Genomic DNA, 26,962 nt, shown 5'->3' with positions numbered 1-26,962 from the left:
ATAATTGACCTTTCAGTATATTGTTGCACACACACCATCTATTTAGCAAATGCCCTTGTTATCAACAGCAGCCTTTTAAACTCACCTGAGCTAACAGGTATGTGAGCTGGTTACTCTGCTGCGCTTAAAATTTCTTTTTTGGTTTGCTACAATGCCTTTTCTGAAACGTTGTCTCCCTCTGCTGGAACACTGACTTCTTTCATTTAATGCCTGCAGACTATAAAAGAGAAACCAACCCAAAAAGTTTGGTTGATTAGTCTGTGGCATTCTTTTCAACTGTTGCTTATGGCGGTCTCTGTGAGCTTCTCAGTGACATTCAGCCATCCAGGTATCCCGCCTGCAGTAGACGGAATGTGGCAATGGAACGCTGGCTGCGCGTGTCATAATAGGCTCTGAGCCTTTATATACCTGCGCACAGCAGCAGCCACCTTCAGTCTGCTGCTGGACAGCCAGCAGCAGCAGGAGAGGTAATTAATCAGCAACCCTCCTGCTAAGGGTAGACAGCTGCTCGTTCCACCCCCACCCCCGCCTTAATTGGTTCTCCTCCCTTCCAACGGTGTTGAGGCGGGTGGGAACAGCCGGGGGTTGAGGGTACTGTGCTAAAAGAGGTGGAGTTATGCAGATCTAAAACGCGTGGATTGCAGCAGCAGCAAGCCGAAAAGTGCAGGCATGTGAGGGATCTAGAGGTTGACAGCATGTCTTCTTAACGGGAGTCCAGGTGGCCATCTCCACAAATGGACTTTTCAGAATCCTTGGGTGGCAACGTAGTCGGAAACCAATTCTGGTTATCGCTTCTCGGCCTTTTGGCTAAGATCAAGTGTAGTATCTGTTCTTATCAGTTTAATATCTGATACGTCCCCTATCTGGGGACCATATATTAAATGGATTTTTAGAACAGGGAGATGGAAAAAGAGCTTGCTCTGTCCACTCCACGCATTGACCTGGTATTGCAGTATCTCCAGGACCGGTGCACCCCTTCTTTAATGCAGTTTCTAAAATCAGAAAGAATTGAATTCAATGCTTTTGGTTCATTTTGCTTGTTTGTCGGATTTTGGGATGGACTCTTTGGCTTTGCTTTTCTTCTCCTCATTGGATTTTTCATGTTAAAAGTTGCAGAAGCCAGATGACAAGCTCATTTTGGTTCAACTTCAGCAACTGTGCATTGCATTGCCATGTAATGTAATGTAATGCAATGCTATCTATCTAGCTCTCCCTCTATACTTCCTTTTGGATAAACAGACATATTAGGCAAGCATTTTGGAGCTTTCACCTAAATAACTACAGGTGGTGAGATAAGCTGCACAATATAATTGACCTTTCAGTATATTGTTGCACACACACCATCTATTTAGCAAATGCCCTTGTTATCAACAGCAGCCTTTTAAACTCACCTGAGCTAACAGGTATGTGAGCTGGTTACTCTGCTGCGCTTAAAATTTCTTTTTTGGTTTGCTACAATGCCTTTTCTGAAACGTTGTCTCCCTCTGCTGGAACACTGACTTCTTTCATTTAATGCCTGCAGACTATAAAAGAGAAACCAACCCAAAAAGTTTGGTTGATTAGTCTGTGGCATTCTTTTAAACTGTTGCTTATGGCGGTCTCTGTGAGCTTCTCAGTGACATTCAGCCATCCAGGTATCCCGCCTGCAGTAGACGGAATGTGGCAATGGAACGCTGGCTGCGCGTGTCATAATAGGCTCTGAGCCTTTATATACCTGCGCACAGCAGCAGCCACCTTCAGTCTGCTGCTGGACAGCCAGCAGCAGCAGCAGCAGGAGAGGTAATTAATCAGCAACCCTCCTGCTAAGGGTAGACAGCTGCTCGTTCCACCCCCCCCCCCGCCTTAATTGGTTCTCCTCCCTTCCAACGGTGTTGAGGCGGGTGGGAACAGCCGGGGGTTGAGGGTACTGTGCTAAAAGAGGTGGAGTTATGCAGATCTAAAACGCGTGGATTGCAGCAGCAGCAAGCCGAAAAGTGCAGGCATGTGAGGGATCTAGAGGTTGACAGCATGTCTTCTTAACGGGAGTCCAGGTGGCCATCTCCACAAATGGACTTTTCAGAATCCTTGGGTGGCACCGTATTCGGAAACCAATTCTGGTTATCGCTTCTCGGCCTTTTGGCTAAGATCAAGTGTAGTATCTGTTCTTATCAGTTTAATATCTGATACGTCCCCTATCTGGGGACCATATATTAAATGGATTTTTAGAACAGGGAGATGGAAAAAGAGCTTGCTCTGTCCACTCCACGCATTGACCTGGTATTGCAGTATCTCCAGGACCGGTGCACCCCTTCTTTAATGCAGTTTCTAAAATCAGAAAGAATTGAATTCAATGCTTTTTGTTCATTTTGCTTGTTTGTCGGATTTTGGGATGGACTCTTTGGCTTTGCTTTTCTTCTCCTCATTGGATTTTTCATGTTAAAAGTTGCAGAAGCCAGATGACAAGCTCATTTTGGTTCAACTTCAGCAACTGTGCATTGCATTGCCATGTAATGTAATGTAATGCAATGCTATCTATCTAGCTCTCCCTCTATACTTCCTTTTGGATAAACAGACATATTAGGCAAGCATTTTGGAGCTTTCACCTAAATAACTACAGGTGGTGAGATAAGCTGCACAATATAATTGACCTTTCAGTATATTGTTGCACACACACCATCTATTTAGCAAATGCCCTTGTTATCAACAGCAGCCTTTTAAACTCACCTGAGCTAACAGGTATGTGAGCTGGTTACTCTGCTGCGCTTAAAATTTCTTTTTTGGTTTGCTACAATGCCTTTTCTGAAACGTTGTCTCCCTCTGCTGGAACACTGACTTCTTTCATTTAATGCCTGCAGACTATAAAAGAGAAACCAACCCAAAAAGTTTGGTTGATTAGTCTGTGGCATTCTTTTAAACTGTTGCTTATGGCGGTCTCTGTGAGCTTCTCAGTGACATTCAGCCATCCAGGTATCCCGCCTGCAGTAGACGGAATGTGGCAATGGAACGCTGGCTGCGCGTGTCATAATAGGCTCTGAGCCTTTATATACCTGCGCACAGCAGCAGCCACCTTCAGTCTGCTGCTGGACAGCCAGCAGCAGCAGGAGAGGTAATTAATCAGCAACCCTCCTGCTAAGGGTAGACAGCTGCTCGTTCCACCCCCCCCCCGCCTTAATTGGTTCTCCTCCCTTCCAACGGTGTTGAGGCGGGTGGGAACAGCCGGGGGTTGAGGGTACTGTGCTAAAAGAGGTGGAGTTATGCAGATCTAAAACGCGTGGATTGCAGCAGCAGCAAGCCGAAAAGTGCAGGCATGTGAGGGATCTAGAGGTTGACAGCATGTCTTCTTAACGGGAGTCCAGGTGGCCATCTCCACAAATGGACTTTTCAGAATCCTTGGGTGGCACCGTAGTCGGAAACTAATTCTGGTTATCGCTTCTCGGCCTTTTGGCTAAGATCAAGTGTAGTATCTGTTCTTATCAGTTTAATATCTGATACGTCCCCTATCTGGGGACCATATATTAAATGGATTTTTAGAACAGGGAGATGGAAAAAGAGCTTGCTCTGTCCACTCCACGCATTGACCTGGTATTGCAGTATCTCCAGGACCGGTGCACCCCTTCTTTAATGCAGTTTCTAAAATCAGAAAGAATTGAATTCAATGCTTTTTGTTCATTTTGCTTGTTTGTCGGATTTTGGGATGGACTCTTTGGCTTTGCTTTTCTTCTCCTCATTGGATTTTTCATGTTAAAAGTTGCAGAAGCCAGATGACAAGCTCATTTTGGTTCAACTTCAGCAACTGTGCATTGCATTGCCATGTAATGTAATGTAATGCAATGCTATCTATCTAGCTCTCCCTCTATACTTCCTTTTGGATAAACAGACATATTAGGCAAGCATTTTGGAGCTTTCACCTAAATAACTACAGGTGGTGAGATAAGCTGCACAATATAATTGACCTTTCAGTATATTGTTGCACACACACCATCTATTTAGCAAATGCCCTTGTTATCAACAGCAGCCTTTTAAACTCACCTGAGCTAACAGGTATGTGAGCTGGTTACTCTGCTGCGCTTAAAATTTCTTTTTTGGTTTGCTACAATGCCTTTTCTGAAACGTTGTCTCCCTCTGCTGGAACACTGACTTCTTTCATTTAATGCCTGCAGACTATAAAAGAGAAACCAACCCAAAAAGTTTGGTTGATTAGTCTGTGGCATTCTTTTAAACGGTTGCTTATGGCGGTCTCTGTGAGCTTCTCAGTGACATTCAGCCATCCAGGTATCCCGCCTGCAGTAGACGGAATGTGGCAATGGAACGCTGGCTGCGCGTGTCATAATAGGCTCTGAGCCTTTATATACCTGCGCACAGCAGCAGCCACCTTCAGTCTGCTGCTGGACAGCCAGCAGCAGCAGCAGCAGGAGAGGTAATTAATCAGCAACCCTCCTGCTAAGGGTAGACAGCTGCTCGTTCCACCCCCCCCCCCCCGCCTTAATTGGTTCTCCTCCCTTCCAACGGTGTTGAGGCGGGTGGGAACAGCCGGGGGTTGAGGGTACTGTGCTAAAAGAGGTGGAGTTATGCAGATCTAAAACGCGTGGATTGCAGCAGCAGCAAGCCGAAAAGTGCAGGCATGTGAGGGATCTAGAGGTTGACAGCATGTCTTCTTAACGGGAGTCCAGGTGGCCATCTCCACAAATGGACTTTTCAGAATCCTTGGGTGGCACCGTAGTCGGAAACCAATTCTGGTTATCGCTTCTCGGCCTTTTGGCTAAGATCAAGTGTAGTATCTGTTCTTATCAGTTTAATATCTGATACGTCCCCTATCTGGGGACCATATATTAAATGGATTTTTAGAAGAGGGAGATGGAAAAAGAGCTTGCTCTGTCCACTCCACGCATTGACCTGGTATTGCAGTATCTCCAGGACCGGTGCACCCCTTCTTTAATGCAGTTTCTAAAATCAGAAAGAATTGAATTCAATGCTTTTGGTTCATTTTGCTTGTTTGTCGGATTTTGGGATGGACTCTTTGGCTTTGCTTTTCTTCTCCTCATTGGATTTTTCATGTTAAAAGTTGCAGAAGCCAGATGACAAGCTCATTTTGGTTCAACTTCAGCAACTGTGCATTGCATTGCCATGTAATGTAATGTAATGCAATGCTATCTATCTAGCTCTCCCTCTATACTTCCTTTTGGATAAACAGACATATTAGGCAAGCATTTTGGAGCTTTCACCTAAATAACTACAGGTGGTGAGATAAGCTGCACAATATAATTGACCTTTCAGTATATTGTTGCACACACACCATCTATTTAGCAAATGCCCTTGTTATCAACAGCAGCCTTTTAAACTCACCTGAGCTAACAGGTATGTGAGCTGGTTACTCTGCTGCGCTTAAAATTTCTTTTTTGGTTTGCTACAATGCCTTTTCTGAAACGTTGTCTCCCTCTGCTGGAACACTGACTTCTTTCATTTAATGCCTGCAGACTATAAAAGAGAAACCAACCCAAAAAGTTTGGTTGATTAGTCTGTGGCATTCTTTTAAACTGTTGCTTATGGCGGTCTCTGTGAGCTTCTCAGTGACATTCAGCCATCCAGGTATCCCGCCTGCAGTAGACGGAATGTGGCAATGGAACGCTGGCTGCGCGTGTCATAATAGGCTCTGAGCCTTTATATACCTGCGCACAGCAGCAGCCACCTTCAGTCTGCTGCTGGACAGCCAGCAGCAGCAGCAGCAGGAGAGGTAATTAATCAGCAACCCTCCTGCTAAGGGTAGACAGCTGCTCGTTCCACCCCCCCCCCCCGCCTTAATTGGTTCTCCTCCCTTCCAACGGTGTTGAGGCGGGTGGGAACAGCCGGGGGTTGAGGGTACTGTGCTAAAAGAGGTGGAGTTATGCAGATCTAAAACGCGTGGATTGCAGCAGCAGCAAGCCGAAAAGTGCAGGCATGTGAGGGATCTAGAGGTTGACAGCATGTCTTCTTAACGGGAGTCCAGGTGGCCATCTCCACAAATGGACTTTTCAGAATCCTTGGGTGGCACCGTAGTCGGAAACCAATTCTGGTCATCGCTTCTCGTCCTTTTGGCTAAGATCAAGTGTAGTATCTGTTCTTATCAGTTTAATATCTGATACGTCCCCTATCTGGGGACCATATATTAAATGGATTTTTAGAACAGGGAGATGGAAAAAGAGCTTGCTCTGTCCACTCCACGCATTGACCTGGTATTGCAGTATCTCCAGGACCGGTGCACCCCTTCTTTAATGCAGTTTCTAAAATCAGAAAGAATTGAATTCAATGCTTTTTGTTCATTTTGCTTGTTTGTCGGATTTTGGGATGGACTCTTTGGCTTTGCTTTTCTTCTCCTCATTGGATTTTTCATGTTAAAAGTTGCAGAAGCCAGATGACAAGCTCATTTTGGTTCAACTTCAGCAACTGTGCATTGCATTGCCATGTAATGTAATGTAATGCAATGCTATCTATCTAGCTCTCCCTCTATACTTCCTTTTGGAAAAACAGACATATTAGGCAAGCATTTTGGAGCTTTCACCTAAATAACTACAGGTGGTGAGATAAGCTGCACAATATAATTGACCTTTCAGTATATTGTTGCACACACACCATCTATTTAGCAAATGCCCTTGTTATCAACAGCAGCCTTTTAAACTCACCTGAGCTAACAGGTATGTGAGCTGGTTACTCTGCTGCGCTTAAAATTTCTTTTTTGGTTTGCTACAATGCCTTTTCTGAAATGTTGTCTCCCTCTGCTGGAACACTGACTTCTTTCATTTAATGCCTGCAGTCTATAAAAGAGAAACCAACCCAAAAAGTTTGGTTGATTAGTCTGTGGCATTCTTTTAAACTGTTGCTTATGGCGGTCTCTGTGAGCTTCTCAGTGACATTCAGCCATCCAGGTATCCCGCCTGCAGTAGACGGAATGTGGCAATGGAACGCTGGCTGCGCGTGTCATAATAGGCTCTGAGCCTTTATATACCTGCGCACAGCAGCAGCCACCTTCAGTCTGCTACTGGACAGCCAGCAGCAGCAGCAGCAGGAGAGGTAATTAATCAGCAACCCTCCTGCTAAGGGTAGACAGCTGCTCGTTCCACCCCCCCCCCCGCCTTAATTGGTTCTCCTCCCTTCCAACGGTGTTGAGGCGGGTGGGAACAGCCGGGGGTTGAGGGTACTGTGCTAAAAGAGGTGGAGTTATGCAGATCTAAAACGCGTGGATTGCAGCAGCAGCAAGCCGAAAAGTGCAGGCATGTGAGGGATCTAGAGGTTGACAGCATGTCTTCTTAACGGGAGTCCAGGTGGCCATCTCCACAAATGGACTTTTCAGAATCCTTGGGTGGCACCGTAGTCGGAAACCAATTCTGGTTATCGCTTCTCGGCCTTTTGGCTAAGATCAAGTGTAGTATCTGTTCTTATCAGTTTAATATCTGATACGTCCCCTATCTGGGGACCATATATTAAATGGATTTTTAGAACAGGGAGATGGAAAAAGAGCTTGCTCTGTCCACTCCACGCATTGACCTGGTATTGCAGTATCTCCAGGACCGGTGCACCCCTTCTTTAATGCAGTTTCTAAAATCAGAAAGAATTGAATTCAATGCTTTTTGTTCATTTTGCTTGTTTGTCGGATTTTGGGATGGACTCTTTGGCTTTGCTTTTCTTCTCCTCATTGGATTTTTCATGTTAAAAGTTGCAGAAGCCAGATGACAAGCTCATTTTGGTTCAACTTCAGCAACTGTGCATTGCATTGCCATGTAATGTAATGTAATGCAATGCTATCTATCTAGCTCTCCCTCTATACTTCCTTTTGGATAAACAGACATATTAGGCAAGCATTTTGGAGCTTTCACCTAAATAACTACAGGTGGTGAGATAAGCTGCACAATATAATTGACCTTTCAGTATATTGTTGCACACACACCATCTATTTAGCAAATGCCCTTGTTATCAACAGCAGCCTTTTAAACTCACCTGAGCTAACAGGTATGTGAGCTGGTTACTCTGCTGCGCTTAAAATTTCTTTTTTGGTTTGCTACAATGCCTTTTCTGAAACGTTGTCTCCCTCTGCTGGAACACTGACTTCTTTCATTTAATGCCTGCAGACTATAAAAGAGAAACCAACCCAAAAAGTTTGGTTGATTAGTCTGTGGCATTCTTTTAAACTGTTGCTTATGGCGGTCTCTGTGAGCTTCTCAGTGACATTCAGCCATCCAGGTATCCCGCCTGCAGTAGACGGAATGTGGCAATGGAACGCTGGCTGCGCGTGTCATAATAGGCTCTGAGCCTTTATATACCTGCGCACAGCAGCAGCCACCTTCAGTCTGCTGCTGGACAGCCAGCAGCAGCAGCAGCAGGAGAGGTAATTAATCAGCAACCCTCCTGCTAAGGGTAGACAGCTGCTCGTTCCACCCCCCCCCGCCTTAATTGGTTCTCCTCCCTTCCAACGGTGTTGAGGCGGGTGGGAACAGCCGGGGGTTGAGGGTACTGTGCTAAAAGAGGTGGAGTTATGCAGATCTAAAACGCGTGGATTGCAGCAGCAGCAAGCCGAAAAGTGCAGGCATGTGAGGGATCTAGAGGTTGACAGCATGTCTTCTTAACGGGAGTCCAGGTGGCCATCTCCACAAATGGACTTTTCAGAATCCTTGGGTGGCACCGTAGTCGGAAACCAATTCTGGTTATCGCTTCTCGGCCTTTTGGCTAAGATCAAGTGTAGTATCTGTTCTTATCAATTTAATATCTGATACGTCCCCTATCTGGGGACCATATATTAAATGGATTTTTAGAACAGGGAGATGGAAAAAGAGCTTGCTCTGTCCACTCCACGCATTGACCTGGTATTGCAGTATCTCCAGGACCGGTGCACCCCTTCTTTAATGCAGTTTCTAAAATCAGAAAGAATTGAATTCAATGCTTTTTGTTCATTTTGCTTGTTTGTCGGATTTTGGGATGGACTCTTTGGCTTTGCTTTTCTTCTCCTCATTGGATTTTTCATGTTAAAAGTTGCAGAAGCCAGATGACAAGCTCATTTTGGTTCAACTTCAGCAACTGTGCATTGCATTGCCATGTAATGTAATGTAATGCAATGCTATCTATCTAGCTCTCCCTCTATACTTCCTTTTGGATAAACAGACATATTAGGCAAGCATTTTGGAGCTTTCACCTAAATAACTACAGGTGGTGAGATAAGCTGCACAATATAATTGACCTTTCAGTATATTGTTGCACACACACCATCTATTTAGCAAATGCCCTTGTTATCAACAGCAGCCTTTTAAACTCACCTGAGCTAACAGGTATGTGAGCTGGTTACTCTGCTGCGCTTAAAATTTCTTTTTTGGTTTGCTACAATGCCTTTTCTGAAACATTGTCTCCCTCTGCTGGAACACTGACTTCTTTCATTTAATGCCTGCAGACTATAAAAGAGAAACCAACCCAAAAAGTTTGGTTGATTAGTCTGTGGCATTCTTTTAAACTGTTGCTTATGGCGGTCTCTGTGAGCTTCTCAGTGACATTCAGCCATCCAGGTATCCCGCCTGCAGTAGACGGAATGTGGCAATGGAACGCTGGCTGCGCGTGTCATAATAGGCTCTGAGCCTTTATATACCTGCGCACAGCAGCAGCCACCTTCAGTCTGCTGCTGGACAGCCAGCAGCAGCAGCAGCAGGAGAGGTAATTAATCAGCAACCCTCCTGCTAAGGGTAGACAGCTGCTCGTTCCACCCCCCCCCCGCCTTAATTGGTTCTCCTCCCTTCCAACGGTGTTGAGGCGGGTGGGAACAGCCGGGGGTTGAGGGTACTGTGCTAAAAGAGGTGGAGTTATGCAGATCTAAAACGCGTGGATTGCAGCAGCAGCAAGCCGAAAAGTGCAGGCATGTGAGGGATCTAGAGGTTGACAGCATGTCTTCTTAACGGGAGTCCAGGTGGCCATCTCCACAAATGGACTTTTCAGAATCCTTGGGTGGCACCGTAGTCGGAAACCAATTCTGGTTATCGCTTCTCGGCCTTTTGGCTAAGATCAAGTGTAGTATCTGTTCTTATCAATTTAATATCTGATACGTCCCCTATCTGGGGACCATATATTAAATGGATTTTTAGAACAGGGAGATGGAAAAAGAGCTTGCTCTGTCCACTCCACGCATTGACCTGGTATTGCAGTATCTCCAGGACCGGTGCACCCCTTCTTTAATGCAGTTTCTAAAATCAGAAAGAATTGAATTCAATGCTTTTTGTTCATTTTGCTTGTTTGTCGGATTTTGGGATGGACTCTTTGGCTTTGCTTTTCTTCTCCTCATTGGATTTTTCATGTTAAAAGTTGCAGAAGCCAGATGACAAGCTCATTTTGGTTCAACTTCAGCAACTGTGCATTGCATTGCCATGTAATGTAATGTAATGCAATGCTATCTATCTAGCTCTCCCTCTATACTTCCTTTTGGATAAACAGACATATTAGGCAAGCATTTTGGAGCTTTCACCTAAATAACTACAGGTGGTGAGATAAGCTGCACAATATAATTGACCTTTCAGTATATTGTTGCACACACACCATCTATTTAGCAAATGCCCTTGTTATCAACAGCAGCCTTTTAAACTCACCTGAGCTAACAGGTATGTGAGCTGGTTACTCTGCTGCGCTTAAAATTTCTTTTTTGGTTTGCTACAATGCCTTTTCTGAAACATTGTCTCCCTCTGCTGGAACACTGACTTCTTTCATTTAATGCCTGCAGACTATAAAAGAGAAACCAACCCAAAAAGTTTGGTTGATTAGTCTGTGGCATTCTTTTAAACTGTTGCTTATGGCGGTCTCTGTGAGCTTCTCAGTGACATTCAGCCATCCAGGTATCCCGCCTGCAGTAGACGGAATGTGGCAATGGAACGCTGGCTGCGCGTGTCATAATAGGCTCTGAGCCTTTATATACCTGCGCACAGCAGCAGCCACCTTCAGTCTGCTGCTGGACAGCCAGCAGCAGCAGCAGCAGGAGAGGTAATTAATCAGCAACCCTCCTGCTAAGGGTAGACAGCTGCTCGTTCCACCCCCCCCCCGCCTTAATTGGTTCTCCTCCCTTCCAACGGTGTTGAGGCGGGTGGGAACAGCCGGGGGTTGAGCGTACTGTGCTAAAAGAGGTGGAGTTATGCAGATCTAAAACGCGTGGATTGCAGCAGCAGCAAGCCGAAAAGTGCAGGCATGTGAGGGATCTAGAGGTTGACAGCATGTCTTCTTAACGGGAGTCCAGGTGGCCATCTCCACAAATGGACTTTTCAGAATCCTTGGGTGGCACCGTAGTCGGAAACCAATTCTGGTTATCGCTTCTCGGCCTTTTGGCTAAGATCAAGTGTAGTATCTGTTCTTATCAGTTTAATATCTGATACGTCCCCTATCTGGGGACCATATATTAAATGGATTTTTAGAACAGGGAGATGGAAAAAGAGCTTGCTCTGTCCACTCCACGCATTGACCTGGTATTGCAGTATCTCCAGGACCGGTGCACCCCTTCTTTAATGCAGTTTCTAAAATCAGAAAGAATTGAATTCAATGCTTTTTGTTCATTTTGCTTGTTTGTCGGATTTTGGGATGGACTCTTTGGCTTTGCTTTTCTTCTCCTCATTGGATTTTTCATGTTAAAAGTTGCAGAAGCCAGATGACAAGCTCATTTTGGTTCAACTTCAGCAACTGTGCATTGCATTGCCATGTAATGTAATGTAATGCAATGCTATCTATCTAGCTCTCCCTCTATACTTCCTTTTGGATAAACAGACATATTAGGCAAGCATTTTGGAGCTTTCACCTAAATAACTACAGGTGGTGAGATAAGCTGCACAATATAATTGACCTTTCAGTATATTGTTGCACACACACCATCTATTTAGCAAATGCCCTTGTTATCAACAGCAGCCTTTTAAACTCACCTGAGCTAACAGGTATGTGAGCTGGTTACTCTGCTGCGCTTAAAATTTCTTTTTTGGTTTGCTACAATGCCTTTTCTGAAACGTTGTCTCCCTCTGCTGGAACACTGACTTCTTTCATTTAATGCCTGCAGACTATAAAAGAGAAACCAACCCAAAAAGTTTGGTTGATTAGTCTGTGGCATTCTTTTAAACTGTTGCTTATGGCGGTCTCTGTGAGCTTCTCAGTGACATTCAGCCATCCAGGTATCCCGCCTGCAGTAGACGGAATGTGGCAATGGAACGCTGGCTGCGCGTGTCATAATAGGCTCTGAGCCTTTATATACCTGCGCACAGCAGCAGCCACCTTCAGTCTGCTGCTGGACAGCCAGCAGCAGCAGCAGGAGAGGTAATTAATCAGCAACCCTCCTGCTAAGGGTAGACAGCTGCTCGTTCCACCCCCCCCCCCCCGCCTTAATTGGTTCTCCTCCCTTCCAACGGTGTTGAGGCGGGTGGGAACAGCCGGGGGTTGAGGGTACTGTGCTAAAAGAGGTGGAGTTATGCAGATCTAAAACGCGTGGATTGCAGCAGCAGCAAGCCGAAAAGTGCAGGCATGTGAGGGATCTAGAGGTTGACAGCATGTCTTCTTAACGGGAGTCCAGGTGGCCATCTCCACAAATGGACTTTTCAGAATCCTTGGGTGGCACCGTAGTCGGAAACCAATTCTGGTTATCGCTTCTCGGCCTTTTGGCTAAGATCAAGTGTAGTATCTGTCCTTATCAGTTTAATATCTGATACGTCCCCTATCTGGGGACCATATATTAAATGGATTTTTAGAACAGGGAGATGGAAAAAGAGCTTGCTCTGTCCACTCCACGCATTGACCTGGTATTGCAGTATCTCCAGGACCGGTGCACCCCTTCTTTAATGCAGTTTCTAAAATCAGAAAGAATTGAATTCAATGCTTTTTGTTCATTTTGCTTGTTTGTCGGATTTTGGGATGGACTCTTTGGCTTTGCTTTTCTTCTCCTCATTGGATTTTTCATGTTAAAAGTTGCAGAAGCCAGATGACAAGCTCATTTTGGTTCAACTTCAGCAACTGTGCATTGCATTGCCATGTAATGTAATGTAATGCAATGCTATCTATCTAGCTCTCCCTCTATACTTCCTTTTGGATAAACAGACATATTAGGCAAGCATTTTGGAGCTTTCACCTAAATAACTACAGGTGGTGAGATAAGCTGCACAATATAATTGACCTTTCAGTATATTGTTGCACACACACCATCTATTTAGCAAATGCCCTTGTTATCAACAGCAGCCTTTTAAACTCACCTGAGCTAACAGGTATGTGAGCTGGTTACTCTGCTGCGCTTAAAATTTCTTTTTTGGTTTGCTACAATGCCTTTTCTGAAACGTTGTCTCCCTCTGCTGGAACACTGACTTCTTTCATTTAATGCCTGCAGACTATAAAAGAGAAACCAACCCAAAAAGTTTGGTTGATTAGTCTGTGGCATTCTTTTAAACTGTTGCTTATGGCGGTCTCTGTGAGCTTCTCAGTGACATTCAGCCATCCAGGTATCCCGCCTGCAGTAGACGGAATGTGGCAATGGAACGCTGGCTGCGCGTGTCATAATAGGCTCTGAGCCTTTATATACCTGCGCACAGCAGCAGCCACCTTCAGTCTGCTGCTGGACAGCCAGCAGCAGCAGCAGCAGGAGAGGTAATTAATCAGCAACCCTCCTGCTAAGGGTAGACAGCTGCTCGTTCCACCCCCCCCCCCGCCTTAATTGGTTCTCCTCCCTTCCAACGGTGTTGAGGCGGGTGGGAACAGCCGGGGGTTGAGGGTACTGTGCTAAAAGAGGTGGAGTTATGCAGATCTAAAACGCATGGATTGCAGCAGCAGCAAGCCGAAAAGTGCAGGCATGTGAGGGATCTAGAGGTTGACAGCATGTCTTCTTAACGGGAGTCCAGGTGGCCATCTCCACAAATGGACTTTTCAGAATCCTTGGGTGGCACCGTAGTCGGAAACCAATTCTGGTTATCGCTTCTCGGCCTTTTGGCTAAGATCAAGTGTAGTATCTGTTCTTATCAGTTTAATATCTGATACGTCCCCTATCTGGGGACCATATATTAAATGGATTTTTAGAACAGGGAGATGGAAAAAGAGCTTGCTCTGTCCACTCCACGCATTGACCTGGTATTGCAGTATCTCCAGGACCGGTGCACCCCTTCTTTAATGCAGTTTCTAAAATCAGAAAGAATTGAATTCAATGCTTTTTGTTCATTTTGCTTGTTTGTCGGATTTTGGGATGGACTCTTTGGCTTTGCTTTTCTTCTCCTCATTGGATTTTTCATGTTAAAAGTTGCAGAAACCAGATGACAAGCTCATTTTGGTTCAACTTCAGCAACTGTGCATTGCATTGCCATGTAATGTAATGTAATGCAATGCTATCTATCTAGCTCTCCCTCTATACTTCCTTTTGGATAAACAGACATATTAGGCAAGCATTTTGGAGCTTTCACCTAAATAACTACAGGTGGTGAGATAAGCTGCACAATATAATTGACCTTTCAGTATATTGTTGCACACACACCATCTATTTAGCAAATGCCCTTGTTATCAACAGCAGCCTTTTAAACTCACCTGAGCTAACAGGTATGTGAGCTGGTTACTCTGCTGCGCTTAAAATTTCTTTTTTGGTTTGCTACAATGCCTTTTCTGAAACGTTGTCTCCCTCTGCTGGAACACTGACTTCTTTCATTTAATGCCTGCAGACTATAAAAGAGAAACCAACCCAAAAAGTTTGGTTGATTAGTCTGTGGCATTCTTTTAAACTGTTGCTTATGGCGGTCTCTGTGAGCTTCTCAGTGACATTCAGCCATCCAGGTATCCCGCCTGCAGTAGACGGAATGTGGCAATGGAACGCTGGCTGCGCGTGTCATAATAGGCTCTGAGCCTTTATATACCTGCACACAGCAGCAGCCACCTTCAGTCTGCTGCTGGACAGCCAGCAGCAGCAGCAGCAGGAGAGGTAATTAATCAGCAACCCTCCTGCTAAGGGTAGACAGCTGCTCGTTCCACCCCCCCCCCCGCCTTAATTGGTTCTCCTCCCTTCCAACGGTGTTGAGGCGGGTGGGAACAGCCGGGGGTTGAGGGTACTGTGCTAAAAGAGGTGGAGTTATGCAGATCTAAAACGCGTGGATTGCAGCAGCAGCAAGCCGAAAAGTGCAGGCATGTGAGGGATCTAGAGGTTGACAGCATGTCTTCTTAACGGGAGTCCAGGTGGCCATCTCCACAAATGGACTTTTCAGAATCCTTGGGTGGCACCGTAGTCGGAAACCAATTCTGGTTATCGCTTCTCGGCCTTTTGGCTAAGATCAAGTGTAGTATCTGTTCTTATCAGTTTAATATCTGATACGTCCCCTATCTGGGGACCATATATTAAATGGATTTTTAGAACAGGGAGATGGAAAAAGAGCTTGCTCTGTCCACTCCACGCATTGACCTGGTATTGCAGTATCTCCAGGACCGGTGCACCCCTTCTTTAATGCAGTTTCTAAAATCAGAAAGAATTGAATTCAATGCTTTTTGTTCATTTTGCTTGTTTGTCGGATTTTGGGATGGACTCTTTGGCTTTGCTTTTCTTCTCCTCATTGGATTTTTCATGTTAAAAGTTGCAGAAGCCAGATGACAAGCTCATTTTGGTTCAACTTCAGCAACTGTGCATTGCATTGCCATGTAATGTAATGTAATGCAATGCTATCTATCTAGCTCTCCCTCTATACTTCCGTTTGGATAAACAGACATATTAGGCAAGCATTTTGGAGCTTTCACCTAAATAACTACAGGTGGTGAGATAAGCTGCACAATATAATTGACCTTTCAGTATATTGTTGCACACACACCATGTATTTAGCAAATGCCCTTGTTATCAACAGCAGCCTTTTAAACTCACCTGAGCTAACAGGTATGTGAGCTGGTTACTCTGCTGCGCTTAAAATTTCTTTTTTGGTTTGCTACAATGCCTTTTCTGAAACGTTGTCTCCCTCTGCTGGAACACTGACTTCTTTCATTTAATGCCTGCAGACTATAAAAGAGAAACCAACCCAAAAAGTTTGGTTGATTAGTCTGTGGCATTCTTTTAAACTGTTGCTTATGGCGGTCTCTGTGAGCTTCTCAGTGACATTCAGCCATCCAGGTATCCCGCCTGCAGTAGACGGAATGTGGCAATGGAACGCTGGCTGCGCGTGTCATAATAGGCTCTGAGCCTTTATATACCTGCGCACAGCAGCAGCCACCTTCAGTCTGCTGCTGGACAGCCAGCAGCAGCAGCAGCAGGAGAGGTAATTAATCAGCAACCCTCCTGCTAAGGGTAGACAGCTGCTCGTTCCACCCCCCCCGCCTTAATTGGTTCTCCTCCCTTCCAACGGTGTTGAGGCGGGTGGGAACAGCCGGGGGTTGAGGGTACTGTGCTAAAAGAGGTGGAGTTATGCAGATCTAAAACGCGTGGATTGCAGCAGCAGCAAGCCGAAAAGTGCAGGCATGTGAGGGATCTAGAGGTTGACAGCATGTCTTCTTAACGGGAGTCCAGGTGGCCATCTCCACAAATGGACTTTTCAGAATCCTTGGGTTGCACCGTAGTCGGAAACCAATTCTGGTTATCGCTTCTCGGCCTTTTGGCTAAGATCAAGTGTAGTATCTGTTCTTATCAGTTTAATATCTGATACGTCCCCTATCTGGGGACCATATATTAAATGGATTTTTAGAACAGGGAGATGGAAAAAGAGCTTGCTCTGTCCACTCCACGCATTGACCTGGTATTGCAGTATCTCCAGGACCGGTGCACCCCTTCTTTAATGCAGTTTCTAAAATCAGAAAGAATTGAATTCAATGCTTTTTGTTCATTTTGCTTGTTTGTCGGATTTTGGGATGGACTCTTTGGCTTTGCTTTTCTTCTCCTCATTGGATTTTTCATGTTAAAAGTTGCAGAAGCCAGATGACAAGCTCATTTTGGTTCAACTTCAGCAACTGTGCATTGCATTGCCATGTAATGTAATGTAATGCAATGCTATCTATCTAGCTCTCCCTCTATACTTCCTTTTGGATAAACAGACATATTAGGCAAGCATTTTGGAGCTTTCACCTAAATAACTACAGGTGGTGAGATAAGCTGCACAATATAATTGACCTTTCAGTATATTGTTGCACACACACCATCTATTTAGCAAATGCCCTTGTTATCAACAGCAGCCTTTTAAACTCACCTGAGCTAACAGGTATGTGAGCTGGTTACTCTGCTGCGCTTAAAATTTCTTTTTTGGTTTGCTACAATGCCTTTTCTGAAACGTTGTCTCCCTCTGCTGGAACACTGACTTCTTTCATTTAATGCCTGCAGACTATAAAAGAGAAACCAACCCAAAAAGTTTGGTTGATTAGTCTGTGGCATTCTTTTAAACTGTTGTTTATGGAGGTCTCTGTGAGCTTCTCAGTGACATTCAGCCATCCAGGTATCCCGCCTGCAGTAGACGGAATGTGGCAATGGAACGCTGGCTGCGCGTGTCATAATAGGCTCTGAGCCTTTATATACCTGCGCACAGCAGCAGCCACCTTCAGTCTGCTGCTGGACAGCCAGCAGCAGCAGCAGGAGAGGTAATTAATCAGCAACCCTCCTGCTAAGGGTAGACAGCTGCTCGTTCCACCCCCCCCCGCCTTAATTGGTTCTCCTCCCTTCCAACGGTGTTGAGGCGGGTGGGAACAGCCGGGGGTTGAGGGTACTGTGCTAAAAGAGGTGGAGTTATGCAGATCTAAAACGCGTGGATTGCAGCAGCAGCAAGCCGAAAAGTGCAGGCATGTGAGGGATCTAGAGGTTGACAGCATGTCTTCTTAACGGGAGTCCAGGTGGCCATCTCCACAAATGGACTTTTCAGAATCCTTGGGTTGCACCGTAGTCGGAAACCAATTCTGGTTATCGCTTCTCGGCCTTTTGGCTAAGATCAAGTGTAGTATCTGTTCTTATCAGTTTAATATCTGATACGTCCCCTATCTGGGGACCATATATTAAATGGATTTTTAGAACAGGGAGATGGAAAAAGAGCTTGCTCTGTCCACTCCACGCATTGACCTGGTATTGCAGTATCTCCAGGACCGGTGCACCCCTTCTTTAATGCAGTTTCTAAAATCAGAAAGAATTGAATTCAATGCTTTTTGTTCATTTTGCTTGTTTGTCGGATTTTGGGATGGACTCTTTGGCTTTGCTTTTCTTCTCCTCATTGGATTTTTCATGTTAAAAGTTGCAGAAGCCAGATGACAAGCTCATTTTGGTTCAACTTCAGCAACTGTGCATTGCATTGCCATGTAATGTAATGTAATGCAATGCTATCTATCTAGCTCTCCCTCTATACTTCCTTTTGGATAAACAGACATATTAGGCAAGCATTTTGGAGCTTTCACCTAAATAACTACAGGTGGTGAGATAAGCTGCACAATATAATTGACCTTTCAGTATATTGTTGCACACACACCATCTATTTAGCAAATGCCCTTGTTATCAACAGCAGCCTTTTAAACTCACCTGAGCTAACAGGTATGTGAGCTGGTTACTCTGCTGCGCTTAAAATTTCTTTTTTGGTTTGCTACAATGCCTTTTCTGAAACGTTGTCTCCCTCTGCTGGAACACTGACTTCTTTCATTTAATGCCTGCAGACTATAAAAGATAAACCAACCCAAAAAGTTTGGTTGATTAGTCTGTGGCATTCTTTTAAACTGTTGCTTATGGCGGTCTCTGTGAGCTTCTCAGTGACATTCAGCCATCCAGGTATCCCGCCTGCAGTAGACGGAATGTGGCAATGGAACGCTGGCTGCGCGTGTCATAATAGGCTCTGAGCCTTTATATACCTGCGCACAGCAGCAGCCACCTTCAGTCTGCTGCTGGACAGCCAGCAGCAGCAGCAGCAGGAGAGGTAATTAATCAGCAACCCTCCTGCTAAGGGTAGACAGCTGCTCGTTCCACCCCCCCCCGCCTTAATTGGTTCTCCTCCCTTCCAACGGTGTTGAGGCGGGTGGGAACAGCCGGGGGTTGAGGGTACTGTGCTAAAAGAGGTGGAGTTATGCAGATCTAAAACGCGTGGATTGCAGAAGCAGCAAGCCGAAAAGTGCAGGCATGTGAGGGATCTAGAGGTTGACAGCATGTCTTCTTAACGGGAGTCCAGGTGGCCATCTCCACAAATGGACTTTTCAGAATCCTTGGGTGGCACCGTAGTCGGAAACCAATTCTGGTTATCGCTTCTCGGCCTTTTGGCTAAGATCAAGTGTAGTATCTGTTCTTATCAGTTTAATATCTGATACGTCCCCTATCTGGGGACCATATATTAAATGGATTTTTAGAACAGGGAGATGGAAAAAGAGCTTGCTCTGTCCACTCCACGCATTGACCTGGTATTGCAGTATCTCCAGGACCGGTGCACCCCTTCTTTATTGCAGTTTCTAAAATCAGAAAGAATTGAATTCAATGCTTTTTGTTCATTTTGCTTGTTTGTCGGATTTTGGGATGGACTCTTTGGCTTTGCTTTTCTTCTCCTCATTGGATTTTTCATGTTAAAAGTTGCAGAAGCCAGATGACAAGCTCATTTTGGTTCAACTTCAGCAACTGTGCATTGCATTGCCATGTAATGTAATGTAATGCAATGCTATCTATCTAGCTCTCCCTCTATACTTCCTTTTGGATAAACAGACATATTAGGCAAGCATTTTGGAGCTTTCACCTAAATAACTACAGGTGGTGAGATAAGCTGCACAATATAATTGACCTTTCAGTATATTGTTGCACACACACCATCTATTTAGCAAATGCCCTTGTTATCAACAGCAGACTTTTAAACTCACCTGAGCTAACAGGTATGTGAGCTGGTTACTCTGCTGCGCTTAAAATTTCTTTTTTGGTTTGCTACAATGCCTTTTCTGAAACGTTGTCTCCCTCTGCTGGAACACTGACTTCTTTCATTTAATGCCTGCAGACTATAAAAGAGAAACCAACCCAAAAAGTTTGGTTGATTAGTCTGTGGCATTCTTTTAAACTGTTGCTTATGGCGGTCTCTGTGAGCTTCTCAGTGACATTCAGCCATCCAGGTATCCCGCCTGCAGTAGACGGAATGTGGCAATGGAACGCTGGCTGCGCGTGTCATAATAGGCTCTGAGCCTTTATATACCTGCGCACAGCAGCAGCCACCTTCAGTCTGCTGCTGGACAGCCAGCAGCAGCAGCAGCAGGAGAGGTAATTAATCAGCAACCCTCCTGCTAAGGGTAGACAGCTGCTCGTTCCACCCCCCCCCCCGCCTTAATTGGTTCTCCTCCCTTCCAACGGTGTTGAGGCGGGTGGGAACAGCCGGGGGTTGAGGGTACTGTGCTAAAAGAGGTGGAGTTATGCAGATCTAAAACGCGTGGATTGCAGCAGCAGCAAGCCGAAAAGTGCAGGCATGTGAGGGATCTAGAGGTTGACAGCATGTCTTCTTAACGGGAGTCCAGGTGGCCATCTCCACAAATGGACTTTTCAGAATCCTTGGGTGGCACCGTAGTCGGAAACCAATTCTGGTTATCGCTTCTCGGCCTTTTGGCTAAGATCAAGTGTAGTATCTGTTCTTATCAGTTTAATATCTGATACGTCCCCTATCTGGGGACCATATATTAAATGGATTTTTAGAACAGGGAGATGGAAAAAGAGCTTGCTCTGTCCACTCCACGCATTGACCTGGTATTGCAGTATCTCCAGGACCGGGACACCCCTTCTTTAATGCAGTTTCTAAAATCAGAAAGAATTGAATTCAATGCTTTTTGTTCATTTTGCTTGTTTGTCGGATTTTGGGATGGACTCTTTGGCTTTGCTTTTCTTCTCCTCATTGGATTTTTCATGTTAAAAGTTGCAGAAGCCAGATGACAAGCTCATTTTGGTTCAACTTCAGCAACTGTGCATTGCATTGCCATGTAATGTAATGTAATGCAATGCTATCTATCTAGCTCTCCCTCTATACTTCCTTTTGGATAAACAGACATATTAGGCAAGCATTTTGGAGCTTTCACCTAAATAACTACAGGTGGTGAGATAAGCTGCACAATATAATTGACCTTTCAGTATATTGTTGCACACACACCATCTATTTAGCAAATGCCCTTGTTATCAACAGCAGCCTTTTAAACTCACCTGAGCTAACAGGTATGTGAGCTGGTTACTCTGCTGCACTTAAAATTTCTTTTTTGGTTTGCTACAATGCCTTTTCTGAAACGTTGTCTCCCTCTGCTGGAACACTGACTTCTTTCATTTAATGCCTGCAGACTATAAAAGAGAAACCAACCCAAAAAGTTTGGTTGATTAGTCTGTGGCATTCTTTTAAACTGTTGCTTATGGCGGTCTCTGTGAGCTTCTCAGTGACATTCAGCCATCCAGGTATCCCGCCTGCAGTAGACGGAATGTGGCAATGGAACGCTGGCTGCGCGTGTCATAATAGGCTCTGAGCCTTTATATACCTGCGCACAGCAGCAGCCACCTTCAGTCTGCTGCTGGACAGCCAGCAGCAGCAGCAGCAGGAGAGGTAATTAATCAGCAACCCTCCTGCTAAGGGTAGACAGCTGCTCGTTCCACCCCCCCCCCCGCCTTAATTGGTTCTCCTCCCTTCCAACGGTGTTGAGGCGGGTGGGAACAGCCGGGGGTTGAGGGTACTGTGCTAAAAGAGGTGGAGTTATGCAGATCTAAAACGCGTGGATTGCAGCAGCAGCAAGCCGAAAAGTGCAGGCATGTGAGGGATCTAGAGGTTGACAGCATGTCTTCTTAACGGGAGTCCAGGTGGCCATCTCCACAAATGGACTTTTCAGAATCCTTGGGTGGCACCGTAGTCGGAAACCAATTCTGGTTATCGCTTCTCGGCCTTTTGGCTAAGATCAAGTGTAGTATCTGTTCTTATCAGTTTAATATCTGATACGTCCCCTATCTGGGGACCATATATTAAATGGATTTTTAGAACAGGGAGATGGAAAAAGAGCTTGCTCTGTCCACTCCACGCATTGACCTGGTATTGCAGTATCTCCAGGACTGGTGCACCCCTTCTTTAATGCAGTTTCTAAAATCAGAAAGAATTGAATTCAATGCTTTTTGTTCATTTTGCTTGTTTGTCGGATTTTGGGATGGACTCTTTGGCTTTGCTTTTCTTCTCCTCATTGGATTTTTCATGTTAAAAGTTGCAGAAGCCAGATGACAAGCTCATTTTGGTTCAACTTCAGCAACTGTGCATTGCATTGCCATGTAATGTAATGTAATGCAATGCTATCTATCTAGCTCTCCCTCTATACTTCCTTTTGGATAAACAGACATATTAGGCAAGCATTTTGGAGCTTTCACCTAAATAACTACAGGTGGTGAGATAAGCTGCACAATATAATTGACCTTTCAGTATATTGTTGCACACACACCATCTATTTAGCAAATGCCCTTGTTATCAACAGCAGCCTTTTAAACTCACCTGAGCTAACAGGTATGTGAGCTGGTTACTCTGCTGCGCTTAAAATTTCTTTTTTGGTTTGCTACAATGCCTTTTCTGAAACGTTGTCTCCCTCTGCTGGAACACTGACTTCTTTCATTTAATGCCTGCAGACTATAAAAGAGAAACCAACCCAAAAAGTTTGGTTGATTAGTCTGTGGCATTCTTTTAAACTGTTGCTTATGGCGGTCTCTGTGAGCTTCTCAGTGACATTCAGCCATCCAGGTATCCCGCCTGCAGTAGACGGAATGTGGCAATGGAACGCTGGCTGCGCGTGTCATAATAGGCTCTGAGCCTTTATATACCTGCGCACAGCAGCAGCCACCTTCAGTCTGCTGCTGGACAGCCAGCAGCAGCAGCAGCAGGAGAGGTAATTAATCAGCAACCCTCCTGCTAAGGGTAGACAGCTGCTCATTCCACCCCCCCCCCCGCCTTAATTGGTTCTCCTCCCTTCCAACGGTGTTGAGGCGGGTGGGAACAGCCGGGGGTTGAGGGTACTGTGCTAAAAGAGGTGGAGTTATGCAGATCTAAAACGCGTGGATTGCAGCAGCAGCAAGCCGAAAAGTGCAGGCATGTGAGGGATCTAGAGGTTGACAGCATGTCTTCTTAACGGGAGTCCAGGTGGCCATCTCCACAAATGGACTTTTCAGAATCCTTGGGTGGCACCGTAGTCGGAAACCAATTCTGGTTATCGCTTCTCGGCCTTTTGGCTAAGATCAAGTGTAGTATCTGTTCTTATCAGTTTAATATCTGATACGTCCCCTATCTGGGGACCATATATTAAATGGATTTTTAGAACAGGGAGATGGAAAAAGAGCTTGCTCTGTCCACTCCACGCATTGACCTGGTATTGCAGTATCTCCAGGACCGGTGCACCCCTTCTTTAATGCAGTTTCTAAAATCAGAAAGAATTGAATTCAATGCTTTTTGTTCATTTTGCTTGTTTGTCGGATTTTGGGATGGACTCTTTGGCTTTGCTTTTCTTCTCCTCATTGGATTTTTCATGTTAAAAGTTGCAGAAGCCAGATGACAAGCTCATTTTGGTTCAACTTCAGCAACTGTGCATTGCATTGCCATGTAATGTAATGTAATGCAATGCTATCTATCTAGCTCTCCCTCTATACTTCCTTTTGGATAAACAGACATATTAGGCAAGCATTTTGGAGCTTTCACCTAAATAACTACAGGTGGTGAGATAAGCTGCACAATATAATTGACCTTTCAGTATATTGTTGCACACACACCATCTATTTAGCAAATGCCCTTGTTATCAACAGCAGCCTTTTAAACTCACCTGAGCTAACAGGTATGTGAGCTGGTTACTCTGCTGCGCTTAAAATTTCTTTTTTGGTTTGCTACAATGCCTTTTCTGAAACGTTGTCTCCCTCTGCTGGAACACTGACTTCTTTCATTTAATGCCTGCAGACTATAAAAGAGAAACCAACCCAAAAAGTTTGGTTGATTAGTCTGTGGCATTCTTTTAAACTGTTGCTTATGGCGGTCTCTGTGAGCTTCTCAGTGACATTCAGCCATCCAGGTATCCCGCCTGCAGTAGACGGAATGTGGCAATGGAACGCTGGCTGCGCGTGTCATAATAGGCTCTGAGCCTTTATATACCTGCGCACAGCAGCAGCCACCTTCAGTCTGCTGCTGGACAGCCAGCAGCAGCAGCAGCAGGAGAGGTAATTAATCAGCAACCCTCCTGCTAAGGGTAGACAGCTGCTCGTTCCACCCCCCCCCCCGCCTTAATTGGTTCTCCTCCCTTCCAACGGTGTTGAGGCGGGTGGGAACAGCCGGGGGTTGAGGGTACTGTGCTAAAAGAGGTGGAGTTATGCAGATCTAAAACGCGTGGATTGCAGCAGCAGCAAGCCGAAAAGTGCAGGCATGTGAGGGATCTAGAGGTTGACAGCATGTCTTCTTAACGGGAGTCCAGGTGGCCATCTCCACAAATGGACTTTTCAGAATCCTTGGGTGGCACCGTAGTCGGAAACCAATTCTGGTTATCGCTTCTCGGCCTTTTGGCTAAGATCAAGTGTAGTATCTGTTCTTATCAGTTTAATATCTGATACGTCCCCTATCTGGGGACCATATATTAAATGGATTTTTAGAACAGGGAGATGGAAAAAGAGCTTGCTCTGTCCACTCCACGCATTGACCTGGTATTGCAGTATCTCCAGGACCGGTGCACCCCTTCTTTAATGCAGTTTCTAAAATCAGAAAGAATTGAATTCAATGCTTTTTGTTCATTTTGCTTTTTTGTCGGATTTTGGGATGGACTCTTTGGCTTTGCTTTTCTTCTCCTCATTGGATTTTTCATGTTAAAAGTTGCAGAAGCCAGATGACAAGCTCATTTTGGTTCAACTTCAGCAACTGTGCATTGCATTGCCATGTAATGTAATGTAATGCAATGCTATCTATCTAGCTCTCCCTCTATACTTCCTTTTGGATAAACAAACATATTAGGCAAGCATTTTGGAGCTTTCACCTAAATAACTACAGGTGGTGAGATAAGCTGCACAATATAATTGACCTTTCAGTATATTGTTGCACACACACCATCTATTTAGCAAATGCCCTTGTTATCAACAGCAGCCTTTTAAACTCACCTGAGCTAACAGGTATGTGAGCTGGTTACTCTGCTGCGCTTAAAATTTCTTTTTTGGTTTGCTACAATGCCTTTTCTGAAACGTTGTCTCCCTCTGCTGGAACACTGACTTCTTTCATTTAATGCCTGCAGACTATAAAAGAGAAACCAACCCAAAAAGTTTGGTTGATTAGTCTGTGGCATTCTTTTAAACTGTTGCTTATGGCGGTCTCTGTGAGCTTCTCAGTGACATTCAGCCATCCAGGTATCCCGCCTGCAGTAGACGGAATGTGGCAATGGAACGCTGGCTGCGCGTGTCATAATAGGCTCTGAGCCTTTATATACCTGCGCACAGCAGCAGCCACCTTCAGTCTGCTGCTGGACAGCCAGCAGCAGCAGCAGCAGGAGAGGTAATTAATCAGCAACCCTCCTGCTAAGGGTAGACAGCTGCTCGTTCCACCCGCCCCCCCGCCTTAATTGGTTCTCCTCCCTTCCAACGGTGTTGAGGCGGGTGGGAACAGCCGGGGGTTGAGGGTACTGTGCTAAAAGAGGTGGAGTTATGCAGATCTAAAACGCGTGGATTGCAGCAGCAGCAAGCCGAAAAGTGCAGGCATGTGAGGGATCTAGAGGTTGACAGCATGTCTTCTTAACGAGAGTCCAGGTGGCCATCTCCACAAATGGACTTTTCAGAATCCTTGGGTGGCACCGTAGTCGGAAACCAATTCTGGTTATCGCTTCTCGGCCTTTTGGCTAAGATCAAGTGTAGTATCTGTTCTTATCAGTTTAATATCTGATACGTCCCCTATCTGGGGACCATATATTAAATGGATTTTTAGAACAGGGAGATGGAAAAAGAGCTTGCTCTGTCCACTCCACGCATTGACCTGGTATTGCAGTATCTCCAGGACCGGTGCACCCCTTCTTTAATGCAGTTTCTAAAATCAGAAAGAATTGAATTCAATGCTTTTTGTTCATTTTGCTTGTTTGTCGGATTTTGGGATGGACTCTTTGGCTTTGCTTTTCTTCTCCTCATTGGATTTTTCATGTTAAAAGTTGCAGAAGCCAGATGACAAGCTCATTTTGGTTCAACTTCAGCAACTGTGCATTGCATTGCCATGTAATGTAATGTAATGCAATGCTATCTATCTAGCTCTCCCTCTATACTTCCTTTTGGATAAACAGACATATTAGGCAAGCATTTTGGAGCTTTCACCTAAATAACTACAGGTGGTGAGATAAGCTGCACAATATAATTGACCTTTCAGTATATTGTTGCACACACACCATCTATTTAGCAAATGCCCTTGTTATCAACAGCAGCCTTTTAAACTCACCTGAGCTAACAGGTATGTGAGCTGGTTACTCTGCTGCGCTTAAAATTTCTTTTTTGGTTTGCTACAATGCCTTTTCTGAAACGTTGTCTCCCTCTGCTGGAACACTGACTTCTTTCATTTAATGCCTGCAGACTATAAAAGAGAAACCAACCCAAAAAGTTTGGTTGATTAGTCTGTGGCATTCTTTTAAACTGTTGCTTATGGCGGTCTCTGTGAGCTTCTCAGTGACATTCAGCCATCCAGGTATCCCGCCTGCAGTAGACGGAATGTGGCAATGGAACGCTGGCTGCGCGTGTCATAATAGGCTCTGAGCCTTTATATACCTGCGCACAGCAGCAGCCACCTTCAGTCTGCTGCTGGACAGCCAGCAGCAGCAGCAGCAGGAGAGGTAATTAATCAGCAACCCTCCTGCTAAGGGTAGACAGCTGCTCGTTCCACCCCCCCCCCCCCCCGCCTTAATTGGTTCTCCTCCCTTCCAACGGTGTTGATGCGGGTGGGAACAGCCAGGGGTTGAGGGTACTGTGCTAAAAGAGGTGGAGTTATGCAGATCTAAAACGCGTGGATTGCAGCAGCAGCAAGCCGAAAAGTGCAGGCATGTGAGGGATCTAGAGATTGACAGCATGTCTTCTTAACGAGAGTCCAGGTGGCCATCTCCACAAATG

At 45.2% G+C, this 26,962-nt stretch overlaps 20 non-coding genes across 20 annotated transcripts; all 20 read left to right on the top strand.

Moving 5' to 3' along the window:
- Positions 1-787: 787 nt before the first annotated feature.
- On the top strand, positions 788-978 carry LOC141184438 (U2 spliceosomal RNA). Its single transcript, XR_012259193.1, has one exon. It is a non-coding gene; the product is annotated as a U2 spliceosomal RNA (small nuclear RNA).
- Positions 979-2,099: 1,121 nt separating this feature from the next.
- LOC141184425 (U2 spliceosomal RNA) lies at positions 2,100-2,290 on the top strand. Its single transcript, XR_012259182.1, has one exon. It is a non-coding gene; the product is annotated as a U2 spliceosomal RNA (small nuclear RNA).
- Positions 2,291-3,404: 1,114 nt separating this feature from the next.
- LOC141184413 (U2 spliceosomal RNA) lies at positions 3,405-3,595 on the top strand. Its single transcript, XR_012259171.1, has one exon. It is a non-coding gene; the product is annotated as a U2 spliceosomal RNA (small nuclear RNA).
- Positions 3,596-4,718: 1,123 nt separating this feature from the next.
- LOC141191299 (U2 spliceosomal RNA) lies at positions 4,719-4,909 on the top strand. The gene has a single exon (XR_012265297.1). It is a non-coding gene; the product is annotated as a U2 spliceosomal RNA (small nuclear RNA).
- A 1,122-nt stretch (positions 4,910-6,031) lies between these two features.
- Positions 6,032-6,222, top strand: LOC141185444 (U2 spliceosomal RNA). The gene has a single exon (XR_012260106.1). It is a non-coding gene; the product is annotated as a U2 spliceosomal RNA (small nuclear RNA).
- Positions 6,223-7,343: 1,121 nt separating this feature from the next.
- On the top strand, positions 7,344-7,534 carry LOC141184401 (U2 spliceosomal RNA). The gene has a single exon (XR_012259160.1). It is a non-coding gene; the product is annotated as a U2 spliceosomal RNA (small nuclear RNA).
- Positions 7,535-8,653: 1,119 nt separating this feature from the next.
- Positions 8,654-8,844, top strand: LOC141185230 (U2 spliceosomal RNA). Its single transcript, XR_012259912.1, has one exon. It is a non-coding gene; the product is annotated as a U2 spliceosomal RNA (small nuclear RNA).
- Positions 8,845-9,964: 1,120 nt separating this feature from the next.
- On the top strand, positions 9,965-10,155 carry LOC141185229 (U2 spliceosomal RNA). Its single transcript, XR_012259911.1, has one exon. It is a non-coding gene; the product is annotated as a U2 spliceosomal RNA (small nuclear RNA).
- A 1,120-nt stretch (positions 10,156-11,275) lies between these two features.
- Positions 11,276-11,466, top strand: LOC141184388 (U2 spliceosomal RNA). The gene has a single exon (XR_012259148.1). It is a non-coding gene; the product is annotated as a U2 spliceosomal RNA (small nuclear RNA).
- A 1,120-nt stretch (positions 11,467-12,586) lies between these two features.
- LOC141184876 (U2 spliceosomal RNA) lies at positions 12,587-12,777 on the top strand. The gene has a single exon (XR_012259590.1). It is a non-coding gene; the product is annotated as a U2 spliceosomal RNA (small nuclear RNA).
- A 1,121-nt stretch (positions 12,778-13,898) lies between these two features.
- Positions 13,899-14,089, top strand: LOC141184376 (U2 spliceosomal RNA). The gene has a single exon (XR_012259137.1). It is a non-coding gene; the product is annotated as a U2 spliceosomal RNA (small nuclear RNA).
- A 1,121-nt stretch (positions 14,090-15,210) lies between these two features.
- On the top strand, positions 15,211-15,401 carry LOC141184364 (U2 spliceosomal RNA). The gene has a single exon (XR_012259126.1). It is a non-coding gene; the product is annotated as a U2 spliceosomal RNA (small nuclear RNA).
- A 1,118-nt stretch (positions 15,402-16,519) lies between these two features.
- On the top strand, positions 16,520-16,710 carry LOC141184352 (U2 spliceosomal RNA). The gene has a single exon (XR_012259115.1). It is a non-coding gene; the product is annotated as a U2 spliceosomal RNA (small nuclear RNA).
- A 1,116-nt stretch (positions 16,711-17,826) lies between these two features.
- On the top strand, positions 17,827-18,017 carry LOC141184339 (U2 spliceosomal RNA). The gene has a single exon (XR_012259104.1). It is a non-coding gene; the product is annotated as a U2 spliceosomal RNA (small nuclear RNA).
- A 1,119-nt stretch (positions 18,018-19,136) lies between these two features.
- Positions 19,137-19,327, top strand: LOC141184327 (U2 spliceosomal RNA). The gene has a single exon (XR_012259093.1). It is a non-coding gene; the product is annotated as a U2 spliceosomal RNA (small nuclear RNA).
- A 1,121-nt stretch (positions 19,328-20,448) lies between these two features.
- LOC141185484 (U2 spliceosomal RNA) lies at positions 20,449-20,639 on the top strand. Its single transcript, XR_012260143.1, has one exon. It is a non-coding gene; the product is annotated as a U2 spliceosomal RNA (small nuclear RNA).
- A 1,121-nt stretch (positions 20,640-21,760) lies between these two features.
- On the top strand, positions 21,761-21,951 carry LOC141184230 (U2 spliceosomal RNA). The gene has a single exon (XR_012259005.1). It is a non-coding gene; the product is annotated as a U2 spliceosomal RNA (small nuclear RNA).
- A 1,121-nt stretch (positions 21,952-23,072) lies between these two features.
- On the top strand, positions 23,073-23,263 carry LOC141184315 (U2 spliceosomal RNA). Its single transcript, XR_012259082.1, has one exon. It is a non-coding gene; the product is annotated as a U2 spliceosomal RNA (small nuclear RNA).
- Positions 23,264-24,384: 1,121 nt separating this feature from the next.
- On the top strand, positions 24,385-24,575 carry LOC141184303 (U2 spliceosomal RNA). Its single transcript, XR_012259071.1, has one exon. It is a non-coding gene; the product is annotated as a U2 spliceosomal RNA (small nuclear RNA).
- Positions 24,576-25,696: 1,121 nt separating this feature from the next.
- On the top strand, positions 25,697-25,887 carry LOC141184291 (U2 spliceosomal RNA). Its single transcript, XR_012259060.1, has one exon. It is a non-coding gene; the product is annotated as a U2 spliceosomal RNA (small nuclear RNA).
- Positions 25,888-26,962: the final 1,075 nt, after the last annotated feature.

This window comes from Phyllobates terribilis, unplaced genomic scaffold (genome assembly GCF_046119375.1).
Source record: "Phyllobates terribilis strain yellow unplaced genomic scaffold, ASM4611937v1 Scaffold_40__1_contigs__length_11209783, whole genome shotgun sequence".
NCBI classification, from domain to species: Eukaryota; Metazoa; Chordata; class Amphibia; order Anura; family Dendrobatidae; genus Phyllobates; species Phyllobates terribilis.
The sequence above is the reverse complement of the archived record's forward strand: the minus strand, read 5'-3'. Positions and strand labels throughout refer to the sequence as shown.